The sequence below is a fragment of the Crocuta crocuta genome, unplaced genomic scaffold, assembly GCF_008692635.1.
Source record: "Crocuta crocuta isolate KB4526 unplaced genomic scaffold, BGI_CrCroc_1.0 scaffold110, whole genome shotgun sequence".
NCBI lineage: Eukaryota > Metazoa > Chordata > Mammalia > Carnivora > Hyaenidae > Crocuta > Crocuta crocuta.
Genome location: NW_027527386.1, coordinates 1,561,100 through 1,576,777, shown reverse-complemented (window position 1 = coordinate 1,576,777; position 15,678 = coordinate 1,561,100). Strand labels below are relative to the sequence as shown.

Genomic DNA, 15,678 nt, shown 5'->3' with positions numbered 1-15,678 from the left:
AGAGAGAGCGAGAGAGAGAACGCACGGGTGTGCGCATGGGAGAGGGGCAGAAAGCGGGAGAGAAGCCTCGAGCCTGACTTGGGGCTTGAATCCCAGACAGTGAGATCATGACATGAGCCAAAATCATAAGTCAGATGCCTTTTTTTCTTTCTAAGTAAATACTGTTTTTTAAAAATGTTTATTTTTGAGAGAGAGAGAGAGAGAGAGCACAAGCAGGAAGGGGCAGAGAGAGGTGGGGACAGAGGATCTGAAGCAGGCTCAGCATTGACAGCAGAAAGCCTAATGTGGGGCTCGAACCCACAAACCATGAGATTATGACCGGAGCTGAAGTTGACGCTCAAAACCGACTGAGCCACCAGGCGCCCCAGGCTGAGTGAGCCCATAGCTACTGCTGTTTGTGGCGAGTTTGGCATGTGCCAGGGCTCCTCTAATCGCCCTTGTCGGTTCCCTTTACTGCACAAGTAGGGCATTGACATGGTGACCCCACTTCACAGATGAGGAAACTGAGGCCCTGTTAGGAACTTGCCCTGGGTCACGTGGCTGAGCTGGACCCAGGCCTCTGGAACCTGTGCTTGTCCCCACGACCCCACAGTGCTCTCCAGGGAGAAAATTTGAGAAAACGTGACACTGTGAAGAGTGTCATCATTGCAGCGATAAGGCTCTTCCGTCCCAGGGTCGGGCCCCAGCTGCCCTGTTGCCACGTTCTCGGGGGTTTGGGCCTCCTTTTCCCTCCCCCGCTCCTCTCACGTGCCGGTGGGCACCTTCTCACGCCGGTGGGCCAGTTGTTTATCTTCTTTGGGGAAATGTCCATTCGTATCCTTCATCTCTTTGCAGATTAGGTTGTCTTTCTGTTGTCAAACCTTAAGCGTTCTTTATAGATTCCCGGGACAAGTCCCTTTTGAGATACAGGGTCTGCAGATGGTCTTCACCCATTCTGCGCTCGTCTTTACTTTCCTTGATGACGTCCTTTGAAGCACAAAGTCTCCTTTATCTTTTGTTGCTTGTGCTGTTGGTGTGGCATCTAGAAGCCATTGCCTAATCCGCAGCCACAAAGACTAATTCCGGTGTTGTCTTCTGTGAGCTGTAGAGAGTTAGCTCTTATGTTTAGATCTATGATCCATTTGGAGCTGAGTTTTGCACGTGGTGTGAGGTAGGGCTTCACCTTCATTCTTTCCCCACGGGGATCCAGTCGTCTTAGTCCAGTTGTTGAAAAGACTGTTCTTTCCCCATCGAGTGGTCTTGGCAGCCTCCTTGAACACCAGCAGGCTTTCCACGTGTGGACTTCTTTCTAGGGGCGGCTGAGTGGCTCGGTTGGTTGAGCGTCAGACTCTTGACTCCCAGCGGCTCAGGTCGTGATCTCGCGGTTTGTGAGATCGAGCCCCCATCGGGCTTCATGCTGACCGCCCAGAGCCTGCTTTGGATCCTCTGTCCCGGCCCTCCCCGCCCCTCCCCTGCTCATGCGAGAGCTCTCTCTCTCTTTCTGAAAATAAACAATTAAAAACAAGTGTGGATTCATTTCTGGACGGTCCGCTCTCTTGTGTCGATGTCTGTGCCTGTCACTGTGCTGGTGCTGCGCTGCCTCGTTAGCTGTAAGTTTTGTCTTCCCCACTTCTATCTGCTGGGGGGTGGGCATTAAGGAAAATAATGGGGTTCTTACATTTCCGTATAGTCAGACCAGACCCCTCTTAGTCAGGATCCAGATGGCCCGGGGTGCCCACCACGTCCCCAACTGAGCCGTCGCGACTTCCACAGCTGGGTTCTAGGGTCCCCGAGGACATGGGGGCGTTGGTGAGGCGCTGTCAGCAAGAGGCTCTCCGGCCGGTATGGAAAGATTGGCGACATGGGTCACTCCTCTGTATCTTTCAAACACGAAGGGTCTGAAACTTGTGTTCAGCAGGCTGGGTCTTCAGCGGGTCCTGAAACCAGACTGCCGTGTGGTATCAGCTTGCTTTTTCTTTGCTTATCGGTATGGACCTTTTTTATAGCCGCTCTCCTCCTGCAGCTAAAACCTGCTGTGCAGCGAGCTTCAGAGGACAGAGGGGAAGATTGGCTTGCTTGCTTGCTTTCCTTCTTTCTTTCTTTCTTTTTTTTTTTTTTGAGTTTTTATTTTGAAATAATTTTAGCCCGATTGAAATGTTACAAAGGCAGTACGGAGAGTTCTCCGGGTACATTTCCGCCACCAGCATGGAACACAACTGCAGAATTACCCAAATGAAGCAGGCAGCACAGAGGAATAGTACGTACCGAACTGCAGCCTTCACCTGGATCCCCCAGCTGCCACATGCATGTCCCCTGTCTGCCCCAGAGCCCTCTCCGGGACCCTGCACTGCATTCAGCCATTGCCGTCCGGCTCCTCTGGGCTGGGACTCTTGGTCGTTCCGGATGTTGTGACCTCGGTGCTTTTGCAGAGCGCTGGCCGGGGACCTCACTGTACATTCCTCAACTTGCCTTCGTGCCCAGTGTTTTCCGGGCTTCGGACGCAGGTCACGCAGCTCGGGGATGGGCTGAGTTCCCTGGGCAGCCTGCTGCTGCGTCTCCTTGCCGGTGACGTCGGCCTCCATCCTGTGGCCACGGCCGTGCCGCCCCGGAGTCTGCGCCAGAAAGTTGCTGTTTGTCCCTTCGGGACTTTGCGATTGTGCAAACACCTTGTTTTTCCTCAAACTGGTGCCTGTCCTTTGCAGCACCTGCGTGTGGCCCTTCCCTGCTGGGGGCGGCGGCTTGTACTGTGACTCTCATGCGCTGACCTTGTATGAGTCTTATTGCTTCTCCATCTGTGAACTGGAATTCTTTTGTGGAAGAGGGCAGTCCCTTCCTCCTCACTTATGGTATGTTTTAAATTTTGCACCAGTGAGGACTGGGGGGGTCGTTATTCCATCCTGTGCATTATAGTTCAGCACTGGAACTAGTTTGTTGCCCCGGTTGCCCTTGGCTTTGGCCATTGGGCTGCTCCATGTCTGGGGTCCTGTGTCCTTCCTTCATGACCACACCCCCTGGGGAGGGCTGCCTTCCTGCCCAATGCTCCGCTCACCTTGTGTATTTCCGGCTGCAGCCCTGCAAGGGAACACTTCTCCACGTTGGAGAAGGAGATTCAGAAACGGTGAGCTGGGTGCGTGCAGTGCCAGGGGCTGACGGGGCCTCTCCTGTCATAGACAGAGCTCGGAGATGTGAATCCCATCCCGTGCGTGCCTGCGTGCGTGTCTGTGTTTATTTCCGTGTCCATCTGTGTGGATATATATGTTTTTCAGAAACATAGGAGTTCATGCTGATCTGATGATAGTGTGCTCAGGCTGGTGGACCCTCTTGACGCTTTGGGGGACCTCCCTGCTTTATGAGAGGCACGTATAGCCCCTTTTGAGGGCCACCTGGGGCTTGTGGCCGAGGACGAGCAGGCAGAGTTGGGCGTTCAGCTCTGCTGGTCAGGTAGCCAGCTGAGTGAGCCGGTGAGGGCTCCCTCCCCATCCGGCCTAGAGGCTGCCCAGCCAGCCCTCTGCCTCTCGAAGCCCGGGCCTAGCTCCAGGGCACGAGTGGGCAGTGTGGCGTGGGCCAGCCCTCCGAACCTTCCCCGAGGGTCAGCCCCGGAGCAGCTGATGGCTGGTAGGACCAGGGGACGTAGGGGCACCTTCCCCACCCTGGGGAAGCCAAGCCCGGGGGGGGGGGGTTCCCCAGAGATGCCACCAGGTGGTGGCAGTTCCTAACCCCTGAGCCTTTAGGTGCCACTGGCTCTTCCCATTTCCTGCTTTTGCTGCCTTTGGGTCCCCCCGCCTGCCCTTTGAGGAGGGGGTAGCTGCGTAAACCACTCCGCCTGCTAATGCTTTAGTGTCTGCGCCCGTGGTCGGCAGGTCAGAGTAACAAGCTCTTCCGACGGTCAGACTGTGCCTTTTAGGGATGTCGCGTCTGACGTCTCAGGTCGCTACTGCGGGCTCCTACCTTGTTGCAACCGGACTCCCCTCCTGGGTTCTATTCTTAGTGCCCCAGATTCCCCGGGACCCACAGGGAGGTCAGTGGCTGGGCTGGGCCAGCCTGGGCAGCGGGGAGCATCAAACCCAGCCTGCTTGGCAGGGGCCTTTCTGTTTTGTTTCCCTTTTAAAAAATTACTTAGACTTTATTACTGTTTTTTAAAGCATTTCACATTTACAGAGAGACTGGGAGTGTTCCCCCCACCCCACCCCCATTTCCCCACTGGGACCTCCCGTCAGGCTGGAACATTTGTAGCAGTTAATGAACCAATGTTGATACATTCTTAGTAAGCAGAGTCCACACTTGTTCAGCTCCAGGCCCCTTGACAGTTTCGAGGAGGCCAGACAGGGCTTTTCTAGAAGGCCCTTCCTTGGGTGCGTTGGGTGCTTTTCTCATCGTGAGACTGGGGTGATGGGTTTGGGGAGGAAGACCCCAGGGTGAGGTGCCCTCCTCCTGACAGCACCCCAGGGGTGCGGGCTGCCACCGTGGCCTGTCGCCGCGGACGTTGGTCCCGGTCCCCTGGCTGAGGTGGGCTGTCCGGTGTCTCCACCGTGAGCTCACGCCCCTCCCGGGTTCCGTGCTGTCCTTTCTGGGAGGCTGTCACTGGGCCTACCCACACTTCAGGGCCCTCCAGGGTGGCTGCTGGCCGGCTGTGGGAGGCCCGCGGCCCCTGATGGAGCAGTGGAGGTGGGTGGTCCCGGCCCCTTGTCCACTGCGGACACGGGTCAGGGTGGGTGGCAGCTGCTCTTTGGGCTGCAGGCCTGACCCCAGCCTCCCAGCTCAGGGATTGGCGCTCTTGTCCCCGTGGGGCACAGGGGCAGTAGGATCCGTGGTGTTGGTGACCTGGCAGCGGTGGGTCTGCCAAGTTGAGAGCCACAGGCCCTGGGTGGTCCCCCTGCCTGTCAGCCCACGTGCTGCTGGGGGTGGCCCATGCCCAGCATGGGAACAGCCTGTGCAGGGACAGTTACAAGCGCCGGGGGAGACATGTGATCCCCTCGACGCAGGAGCAAAAGCCAGAGGCCGGCAGCTCGCGGCTCGGTCACTGGAAGCGAAGAGATCTCTCAACACCCCCGAGAGCTGGGAAATGCACACGGAAGCTGCCGCATGAGTCTCCTGTGCCGCCGTCACGGACCGCTGCTTAGTGACTGAAAACCACTCTGATGACCTCAGCTCTGGAGGCCGGGACCCCAGCACGGGTCTCTCCAGGCTGCCGTCGAGGTGTAGGCGGGACTGGCTCCTTCCAGAGGCTCAGGCGGGAGTCCCGTCTTTGCCTGTGCAGCTTCGAGAGGCGCCCCCTTCCACCTTCCCTCTGTGACAGCGTGACCTCTGCCTTTGTGGTCACCTTCTCTGACCTGTCCTGTGATGACACGGGACGATCCAGCATCATCGTCTCATAAAGGTCCTTAACCCATGGAGTCCCCTCTGCTGTGGCCTCAGGTTGTGGTGATGAGGGCGTGGACATCGGGAGGCTGTCACTCTGCCAGCCACCGCTCCGGGCGGGGTTCCAGAACGGTCGGACCCTCAGACCTGAGCCTTTGCCGCAGGCAGGTCTGCAGGCAGGGCTGTGGAGCGGGGAAGGCGTCAGCCACGCAGGCTGGAGAGGCCTCCGCCCGAAGAAGATGGGCACAGCCCGAGCTCCGGCAGTCCTACAGCTTGACCTTGTCTTTCAACCTGTGGGCCTGACCTGTGAAAAGACGGTGTGGTCTGTTTCATGGGGTCGTGCCCAGGAGTTTTAAAAACCACACAAAAATCAGAGAAACCACCAGTGTGCGTTGCATGTCGTGAGGGTGTTGGTGAAGCTTGTGCCCTTTGAAGAAAGTGGGCGGGACTGCGGTGAACGAAGTCCCGCTCCCCAGGGCCCAGCTGCCCTTGCGCAGGGGGACAGGCCGGAGGGGACACTCAGGTCCTGGATGGACACATGCAGGCACAGAGGCAGGGGTGGGGGAGTCCAGTAGATCTTGTGCAGTCAGGAGCTCGGGTGTCTGGAGAGGTGGGCGTGGGCTGGGGGGAGCGTCCGGGGATGGTGACAGCCTGCATTGTCCAAGGTCCTGGGGCTACACGGAAGGTTGGAAGTCTCGTCCTGCGTCCATGCAACACGTGTAGGGGTGTCTCCGTGCACAGCGGTGCACTCGCTGCCTACGACCCTGCCCTCCGTGGGGTCTTGGCTCTGAACAGCTGCTGCTGTGCTCCCTGCCTGCTGAGGGTGTCATTCGTGTCACTGAAAAGACGTGTTGACCCCATGACTTTCCTCCCTGGAGGGGGTGCCTTTCTGGCCATTGGGCTTTGGAGGATGCAGAACTTCTTATAAACCCTAAGGTTTCCAGAACCTTCTTTGGTTTAATTTGATTGTTTCATAGAGCCTCTCACTTCCCCAGCTACTGATTTTTAGGGGCTGAGCCTAAGATGGGCAGCCGTTGGGAGACTCCGGTGGGGAAAGTGCTGGTAGCTACGATTTAGTCTTCTTGCAAATTGGCAAGGATTCGGAAGTGTCTGAACAGGGGCGCCTGGGTGGCTCAGTCGGTTAAGCGTCTGACTTCAGCTCAGGTCATGACCTCATGGTTCGTGGGTTCAAGTCCCGCGTCGGGCTCTGTGCTGACAGCTCAGAGCCTGGAGCTGCTTCAGATTATGTCTCTCTCTCTCTCTCTGACCCTCCCCTGCTCACACTGTCTCTTTCTCTCTCTCTCAAAAATAAATAAAACATTAAAAAAAATTTTTAAAAAGAAATGTCTGAACAAAGGGGCGTAGCCTTGGACCACGCACAGCTGTTGGGAGTAGAATCTGGAATTGAGATTTAAGCAATGCCACCCATTTAGTGAATCACGCTTTTATTTTGTGCGTCATAGGAGCCATCAGCGTTGCCGGGACCTGACAGAAACCCCTGCCAGCTACTGGGCACCTGTCCTTGTGGCCTCTGCTATCCAGAACGACCGGGACTTTGAAGTAAGTACTCGGGCTCCTGGGCCCAGGTGGCCCCAGGAGAGCAGGCACCGAAGGCCACGGATCCCCCGCCCTGGGGCAGCCCTCAGGCCTACACGCTGGGGGGAGAAGACAGCTGCTGTTTGGTCCTGAGTCCAGGAGAGACCAGGGCCCACGAGCCTTCGCACAGAGGAGTCCAGAAGCTTCACGTTGGTTTTGGTGGCTGTTTCCTCTCTAGTCTGGGTGCCCGGGTTTGCGCTCTTGCCCTTGATCCGAGTGCCATGGTGCGTTTCGAGGGAAACGGGGTCACCCAGGGTGAGGTGCCCCGCTGGCATCATGTGGGTCAGGGGGGACACCTCCCCTGGGCTCCTCGAGGGGCGCGTTCACCCCAAGCCACGGCCTACCGGAAACGGTGACCAGTCACACCGGAGAAGCGGTGGGGGATCTCTGAAAATGGAGAATTATTTTAGAATACCTTCTTCTTCTTTTTTTTTTAAGTTCATTTATTTTTCAGAGAGAGGGAGAGAGGAGCAGGGGGTAGGTGAGAGAGAGAGAGAGAGTCCCAAGCAGGCTCTGTGCCATCAGCATAGAGCCCAACATGGGGCTCAAACTCAACTGCAAGGCTGTGCCCTGAGCTGAACTAGAGTTGGGTGTCTGACTGAGCCACCCAGGTGCCCCTTAAAATACCATTTTTAGAAAAAATGTTTATTTTGAGAGACAGTGCACACTTACCTGCTTGTGCGAGGTGGGGGGGGGGCAGAGACAGAGGGGGAGAGAGAGTATCCCTAGCAGACTCTGTACATGGGGCTCGATCACATGAACCGTGAGATCATGAGCTGCGTCGAAATCAAAAGTCAGATGCCTAATGATGGAGCCACCAGGCGCCCCTTTAAAATACCTTTCGGGCTATTTTATACCTGCGTGGCTCTGTCACGTAAGTGTCTGACTTCAGCTCAGGTCATGATCTTGCGGTTCGTGAGTTCAGGCCCCATGTCAAGCACTGTGCTGACAGCTCAGAGCCTGGAGCTGCTTCAGATTCCGTGTCTCCCTCTCTCTCTGACCATCCTATGCTTGTGCTCACGCTCTCTCAAAAATAAACATTAAAAAATAATACAATAAAATACCTTTAAAAGAACCACATTGCCCAGCTGCCCCGGGTGTTTACTCCACGCCTTCTGCTTCCTCCTGTACTTTTGTAATTAACTGGCAACAGAGGGTTTTAAAGAGGTGGCCTCAGATGGCGGGCCATGGCGATAGCTCATAAGAAGAGATCGAATAACCCAATCACCTCCCGGCTCACATCTACAGAGTGGGGGTGACCAGCTGGGGGGTGGTGACCGGCGGTGGGGGAGGACAGCCCTGTGTGCTCCCCGGCCATCCCACGTTGGCTGTTCCTGGTGCCCCAAGAAAAGCTACCTCATGTTCAGTGTTGATCTCCAAGGCCACGTGGTTAATTGGGCCGAGCATGGGCTAGAACATGGCCTTTTGTGCTCTGTCACGATTCAGGATGAGTAGTGGAACTCAGGTGCCCCTGTAGGAGAGGTGAAGAAAAGGTTTGGTTTCTTAAAGGGTAGATGTCAGGCATCTGGGTGTGGGGTCAGCTAACTGGGCTGTGGACCTGTCTGGCCCGTGGCCTGTTTTTGTGAGTAAAGTTTTATTGGCACACAGCGTGCAGGGACATACAGCCTCAGTCCGCTTCCTCCTGACAGAGACCGTGTGACCTGCTGAGGTGAGAATGTTTGCTGTGTGATCCTGTACAGAAAAGGCGTGTCGCCCTTGGTCTAGGTTAGTTGCTTGCTTGCTGGGGGCTGGACGGACCAGGCCCTGCTGGACAGGTTTGGAAACGGTCTGCTCCATGTCTCGGAAGGCATTGCTTTTAGGACGCCAGCTCTCTAAGTCGTGGCCGTCTCTCTGTACCCAGCTCAGTGTGACAGGTTCTGTGTGTGTAGCTTGCCCCGTGCGGTTAGATTAACTTTTAGTGGTCCCTCACTGCATTCGTCCTGACCTGCCGTCTCCCTTGATCAGCCCATTTTATAGCTGACAAAACTGAGAGCCACAACTAAGAAGGTTCTCTGGTAGAGGGGGAGGCATGAACGAGACTCGTGGCTCCTTCTTCCAAAAGGTCTGGGGCGTTGAGGGGGATTAGAGTCCTTGAGACAAAGCAGACCTGTGGTCTGGCTGTCCCCAGCAGGCTGCCTTGGACTCTAAAAATCCATCCTTGGGGAGACAGAATTTACATACCACAATACTCACCCTTTAGAAGTGTACAATACACTGATTTTTATTTTAATTCTTTAATTTTATTATATATTTTTATTTATTTTTTTTTTTATTTTTTATTTTTTTTTAAATGTTTTTATTTATNAGTCGGACGCTTAACCGACTAAGCCACCCAGGCGCCCCAATATTTTTAAATATTTATTTATTTTTGAGAGAGAACACAAGCGGGAGAGCGGCAGAGAGAGGGGGAGACTCAGAATCCAAGCTGTCAGCACAGAGCCAGTCGCTGGGCTTGAACCCATGAGACGTGAGATCATGACCTGTGTGCAAGTCGGACACTTAAGCGACTGAGCCGTCCAGGAGCCCCAATCCAGGGATTTTTAGTCTACCTGGAGAGCCATGCAACCATCTGATTCTAGGACATTTTATTTCCTCAGAAAGAAACCCATCCTGTACTATAAACCTGTAANGACCCCCACAACCCCCTTCCTGCCCGTGGAGGAGCCTGTTCTGGACGTGTCACGCACGTGGACTCACACACGTGTGGCCTCCTGTGTCTGGTTCCCTCCCTGAGCTTCGTGTGTTCTGGGTCCATTCGCGGGGCGGCGGGCGCGGGCGCCTCATTCCTGCTCATGGCCGAGGGACGTGCGCGTGCGCGGCGGACACACCTCGGGCGTGCGTGTGCGCGGTGGACATATAATGTGTTCAGGGTCCGTCGGCAGGGCAGCAGGTATGGGCGCCGCGCTCCTCGCGGCTGAGGGATATGCGTGTGCGTGGTGGTCGCACCTGAGGGACGTGCGCCTGCACGGTGGACTTGTTCATCTGCGGCCATGCGTGTGCACGGTGGACACGTCGTGTGTTCAGGGTCCGTCTACAGGATGGGCGCCTCGCCCCTGCTCACAGTTGATCCCATTCCCTGTGTGGCGGACACACCATGTGCAGCCGCTCATCAGTCGGTGGGCGTTTTGGTTCTTTCCACTTTGGGTGTATTATGAAACGATGCTGCTGTGAATGTTCACGTACAGGTTTCTGTGTGGACATAGGTTTTGTTTTTCTTGGGTGGACACGGGGCCTGGAGTTGCTGGGTCACGTGGTCCCAGCCCTTGCTTCACCTTTTGAGTTATGGCCAGACTGCATTCCACAGTGGCCGGGCCACTTCCCATCCCCCCGGCGTGGGCGAGGGCTTCTCTCTGGACAGTCCCTGCCCTACCCGCATCAGCTAGCGCCAACGTGAACTTGCGGGCCAGGGTTGTTGGCGGGGAGGAGGGGGTGTCACATCCAGAAACCACTTCCACTTGTGTGGCCCCCACCTCTGGCTGTCCCCATGGATTCCTGCAGCTTAGGGCTCTTCCTGCCCTGTGGCCATGGCCACGGTCCACGTCTGTTTAGGTTCAGGGGAGAACTGGGCTTGCCGACCTCGGTTGATAGCCCAGCCCGTTTCCAATGTTCTAGAAACTGTGCTTCTGTCCTGGTGAACGTAGGCAGATGTGTTGGGCTCCTGGAGCTGTGCCGCGCGGCAGCAGCGTCCAGGTTGGAAGGACGCGGGGATGTTTCTTCTTTCTTTGCATGATGGGCTTTTCACAAGGCACCTGACGTGGCCTGAATAGTGCTTCCCCGTGCCCACCGCCTACTCGTGGGAGCCTGGTAGGGGTGCCCCCACGTGGTGAGAGGGACTTTGCAGATGGGATCACCTGAAGGCCCCCCGAGGTGGGAGACGTCACTGGATTATCTGGGGCCCCGGTGTCAACACAAGGGTCTTTGTAAGATGGAGGCAGGGGAGCCGGAGGCAGAGATGTGGGCGACCCTGCACCATTGGCTGTGAGGGTGGAGGACAGGCCAGCAGCTTGTGGGGGCTGGGGGCTGGGGATGCGTTGCCTCTGGAGGCCAGGAAAGGCGGGGACTCCAGAACGAGAGAAAACGCAGCCCATGAAGTGCAATCAGCCCATAAAGTGCCATCGGGGACAGACTTTGGGCCTCCAGGACAATCAGATAATAAATTTACAGTGTTTTAAGCCGTTACGTTTGTGATCATTTGTTACAGCAGCCATAGAAATGAATGCAGGCACAGGGTTATGGGTGGTTCTTCCTTTGGGCCTTGTGGCCTTTGTATGTGTTCCGGGGAAACGTGAGGCTAACTGTCCCTTTGCACCTCTTACTAGGCCGGCCGACCTCCTATTGTCCTGCCTCTGGGAGACACCCTGCCTGCTCTGTCCCCTTCTGTTTCTGTGGCCATTTCCGGCCAGAGCATGAACTGTTCCCCGACCCGTTTGCCATCACCCCCCATGGGGAGCTGTGCTTTGCAGGCAGGAGCCATGTCAAGGGGGGGCCACTGGCTGGGGGTCACTGGGGGTTTCGCCCAATGGCCAGACCTGGCACGGGGCGCGGCAGGAGCAGGTGGAGGTGAGGGGCTGGGGAAGAGAGGCCCCCTTGGGGCAGGGGATGGGCCGCACCGAGAAGGACTGGGTTCCCCAGGGAACTTTCAGACATCATGTTCATGGAGTCCCGGCTACTTCCCAAGACAAGAATAGTCAAGTATTTCTCAAGGTTAGATTTCCTAGCGGTTAATCTTCACTCAGAGGACTGACTTCCGGGCATGATAAATATCAGAACCTCATGGGGCGCCTGGGTGGCTCAGTTGGTTGAGCATCAGACTTTGGCTAGGGCCATGATCTCACGGTTTGTGGGTTTGAGCCCCACGACGGGCTCTGTGCTCACAGCTCAGAGCCTGGAGCCTGCTTTGGATTCTGTGTCTCCCTGTCTCTCTGTTCCTTCCCTGCTCATGCTCTCTCTGTCTCGAAAATAAACAAATGTTAAAAAAACTAGAAAAAAAATCGGAACCTCAAAGATGCAGATCTTCCCCATTCAGATTCTGGAAAATGTCTGCCATTGGGCTTCATCATCCATTAGGGTCAGTGTCTGAGCCCTTCAGTCAGAAGACCTCAGGCTGGCTCCTGGGCAGGGGCAATCGTCTCCCCTCTGATTCTGGGTGACAGACAGGCAGGCAGACAGACAGAGTGTGCACTGGCTGAGGGGCTGTCACCTGGCTGTGGGAGGCCCCCCCCCCATGTTTTTTTCCCCCATTTTGGGGGGGGGGGGCTCCTGGGGCTCAGTGCACTCCCTGTCAGGATCTGGGGGGCTTCTGCCCTGGGGTTGGATTCCAGACGTGGGGACAGCCTTCTGCTCCTGACCAGGTGCCTGATGGAGTGGGGGGCAGGTGGGAGTACCGGGCAGTGTAGGGCCTGGGGTGGTGAAGGACTCTTCGGGGTTGGCCAGGGTCTCCCCCCACAGCTCATGAGTCCCTGCGCTTAAAGACCCCTAGGTGGGCTGCCAAACCTTCCTTTGGCCCAGGTGACCGTGACCCAGAGAATGCCCCACCCAAGCAGGCAGCCTGGGCAGCCCAGCCGGAACATCCCCCCTCTTGGTACACATCCCTGGGCTTGTTCCTCTTCCGGGTGTGGGAGGAGCTACCTCTGACCCCGCCCCAGACAGCCCCTCACTGCCCTGTGTGCTGTGATTGTTGGTCTCTGGCCCCTGGCCCCCGGGGAGGGCATCAGGCCGAGGCATGTGGGATCCTAGCAAATGACTTTAACAGCATTAATAACGTGACTGAGATGTAATTTACATACTTGTAATCCACCCACGGGAGTGCGTGTCTCCTCCATTGTCGCCGCACTCGGGTACCTGCCCTGGTGCGGAGCAAGGATAGAGTGCTTCCCCTCCTGTTGGAGGTCTGGCGGGTCGCAGCCAGGGAAGCCTCCAGAAGTCTCACGGCCGCCCTTCCTGTTAGAGGATAAACCAGTGGACAGCCCAGCCGGCTGAGCTCCAAGGTGTCGCCCCGTCTCTGCACAGGGGGTGGGGCCTGGCTCGGGTCTGGCTGGCGCCTCCTGCCCGCTGTGGCCGCAGGTCGGGCTGTGCCTGGATGGGCGGAGGTGACTGGGCTCCGGGGGCCTGTGTGTGAGGTAGGCGTGGCTCCCGCAGCCGAGGTCGGGGTGGGGGTCACAGGCATGAAAATCCTGACGAGCTTCTCTGGCTGCCTTCTCTGGCTGCCGGAGCGGAAGGCCGTGAACCTGAGGACTTTCTTCTCTCCCCTCCTAGGAAGCCGCGGGTCGGAGTGAGTCTCACAGGCTAAGATCAGGGCCTTGGCATGCGGCTCCTTCTGGAGACGTCAGGGCAGAAGTGATTTTCTTTTCTTTTAAATTTATTTTAATTAATTTATTTTTAAGGGAGCTATTCTTTTTTCTTTAAATGAATATAACTTGTCAAATTGGTTTCTGTACAACACCCAGCGCTCATCCCAACAAGTGCCTTCCTCAGTGCCCATCCCCCCCCTTTCCCTCCCNCAGTTTGTTCTTTGTATTTAAGAGTCTCTTATGGTTTGCCTCCCTCCTTCTTTGTTTGCAACTATTTTTTTCCCCTTCCCTTCCCCCATGGTCTTCTGCTCAGTTTCTCAAGATCCACGATGAGTGAAAACATATGATATCTGTCCTTCTCTGCCTGACTTATTTTACTCAGCATAATACCTTCCAGTTCCATCCATATCGCTGCAAATGGCCAAATTCCATTCTTTCCCATTGCCAAGTAGTACTCCATCGTATATACAAACCACATCTCCTTGATCCATTCATCAGTTGATGGACATTTAGGCTCTTTCCGTAATTTGGCTATTGTTGAAAGTGCTGCTATAAACTTTAATTTTTTTAAGTTTATTTATTTTTGAGAGAGAGAGAGCAAGCAGGGGAGAGGCAGAGACAGAATCGGAAGCAGGCTCCAGGCTCTGAGCTGTTAGCACAGAGCCTGATGCGGGGCTTGAACTCATGAGCTGTGAGATCATGAACTGAGCCGAAGCCAGATGCTTAACCTGCTGAGTCCCCCAGGTGTGCCGAGAGGACTGCGTGCCCTCCCGGGCGCGGGCGCTTCTCGGTTCCATGCCTTGTCCCAGCATCATCCCAGGTCAGGCTCCTTCATTCGTCTTATGTACAAAGTCCCTTTTGTGGTGCAAGGGGACACAATCCTGGGTCCCAGGGACGAGGACGTGGACGCCCGGGGGACATTCTGCTGCCCACCACACTCGTACCCACGCCTCTCCCACCTGCCCCCCCACCTCGTCTTGCTGGCGGGGCTGGTGGCCTTCCCTGCGCTTACCTCCTCCTCCCTCACCCTTGCCTCTGCCCTTGCAAGCGACGTGCCGTTAGTGGTGGATGCGTTGTGTGTGTTGTTTCATCAGTCGATGGGCACTTGTGTTGTTTGGCTATTGTGACTAACCCTGCTATGAACACGGATATACACGTTTTTGTGCGGACACGTGTTTCCGTGTCCCTTGGGCGTATTTCTACGAGCAGAATTGCTGGGTCACCTGGTAAATTCTACGTGTAGCTTTTTGAGGAACCGCCGGACTTTTCCACGGTGGCCGCCCCATTTTGTGTCGCCACCAGCCACGTGTCAGGGTTTGGATTTCTCCACATTCTCACCGATATGTGTTATTGTCCGTCCTCTTTCTGATGGCCTCCCTGCTGACCAGGGGCTCCATGGGATTGTCAGCTATGTGTGCATTTTCATCGAAGAAACGTCTGTTTGAATCCTTTGCCCACTTTCTTACTGTCCGTGTCTTTTTATTATTAAATTGCTGGAGGGCCCGCTTTTGGCATGGCACTGACTTGTAAAGAACGTACCGCTCTTTCTGGACTGTTCTGTAAGCTTCCTCAGGGTGGCCCTCTCCCCCCACCGTGTTTCCAGTAAGCCGAAGGTTGGCCCAGGGCTGCTGTTTGGTGAAATTCCTTTTTCATTTCTTAAGTACGCACACGTAGCGTCTTTATTTGCCTTCTTTTGAAGAGCGTGTCAAGGGTATGGAGTGTGGAGATTATAGACCATTTTAATTTTCTTCTTTATATTTACCTACTCAAAACCTTCATTTCTAAAGGCACAAACAAGACAGAAGAAGAATCACACATAATCCACCGCTGAGCTGAATCGAGATGATGGCGGTGGTTGGGGCAAAGCGTGTCTGGCGGGCACGCGTGTGCGGGAAACCCACCTGCTGGCTTGTCGTCTGCTTTTCCCGCCTCCTCGGTGGAGGCTCCTCTCTGCGTCGTGATTTCTGATGTGTGAGGGCACTCATGTGGGCAGGGCCGAGGCCGCCCCCCCTCCATCCAGGACAGGCTGGTCCTGGCGAGAAGGTGGGCACCCGGCCCGGTGTCCCCTCCCACTGACGGAGTGGCTGGCGGTGGGGCCAGAGTCCTTTGGAGGTGACACAGCTTGTGCTGAGGCGCTCCGANCCCGGGGCCCCAGGTGAGCCAGGCTGGGAGGAGGAGCCACCAGCCTGCCAGCAGTGGGAGCTGTTGGGTGTGGAGACCCAGGCCCTGCCACCTACCTGCACGTGGCCTGGGCACATGATTTCCTCTGTGGCCTCGGCGAACGGTGAAAAACGAGTTTAGTGTGTGGAGCGGACAAATCCCCCACATCAGTCACAGACACCGGGGTGCTAATGTGCCTGCTGCTACCCAGCCTGGGCGCTTGGGCCCTGGGGCCACGGCCAGGGTGCTCATTCATAGCAGCTGGGTGGCCGGTGGGATCCTGGGGGCCCCCTGC

General features: G+C 56.1%; 1 protein-coding gene across 1 annotated transcript in view; it reads left to right on the top strand.

Moving 5' to 3' along the window:
• The first annotated feature begins 6,804 nt into the window (after positions 1-6,804).
• KDM4B (lysine demethylase 4B) overlaps positions 6,805-15,678 on the top strand; it is an 86,614-nt gene continuing 77,740 nt past the window's right edge. Inside the window, 1 exon segment of the mRNA XM_077779841.1 lies at positions 6,805-6,897. The gene's annotated coding sequence lies outside the window, so the exon portion shown is untranslated.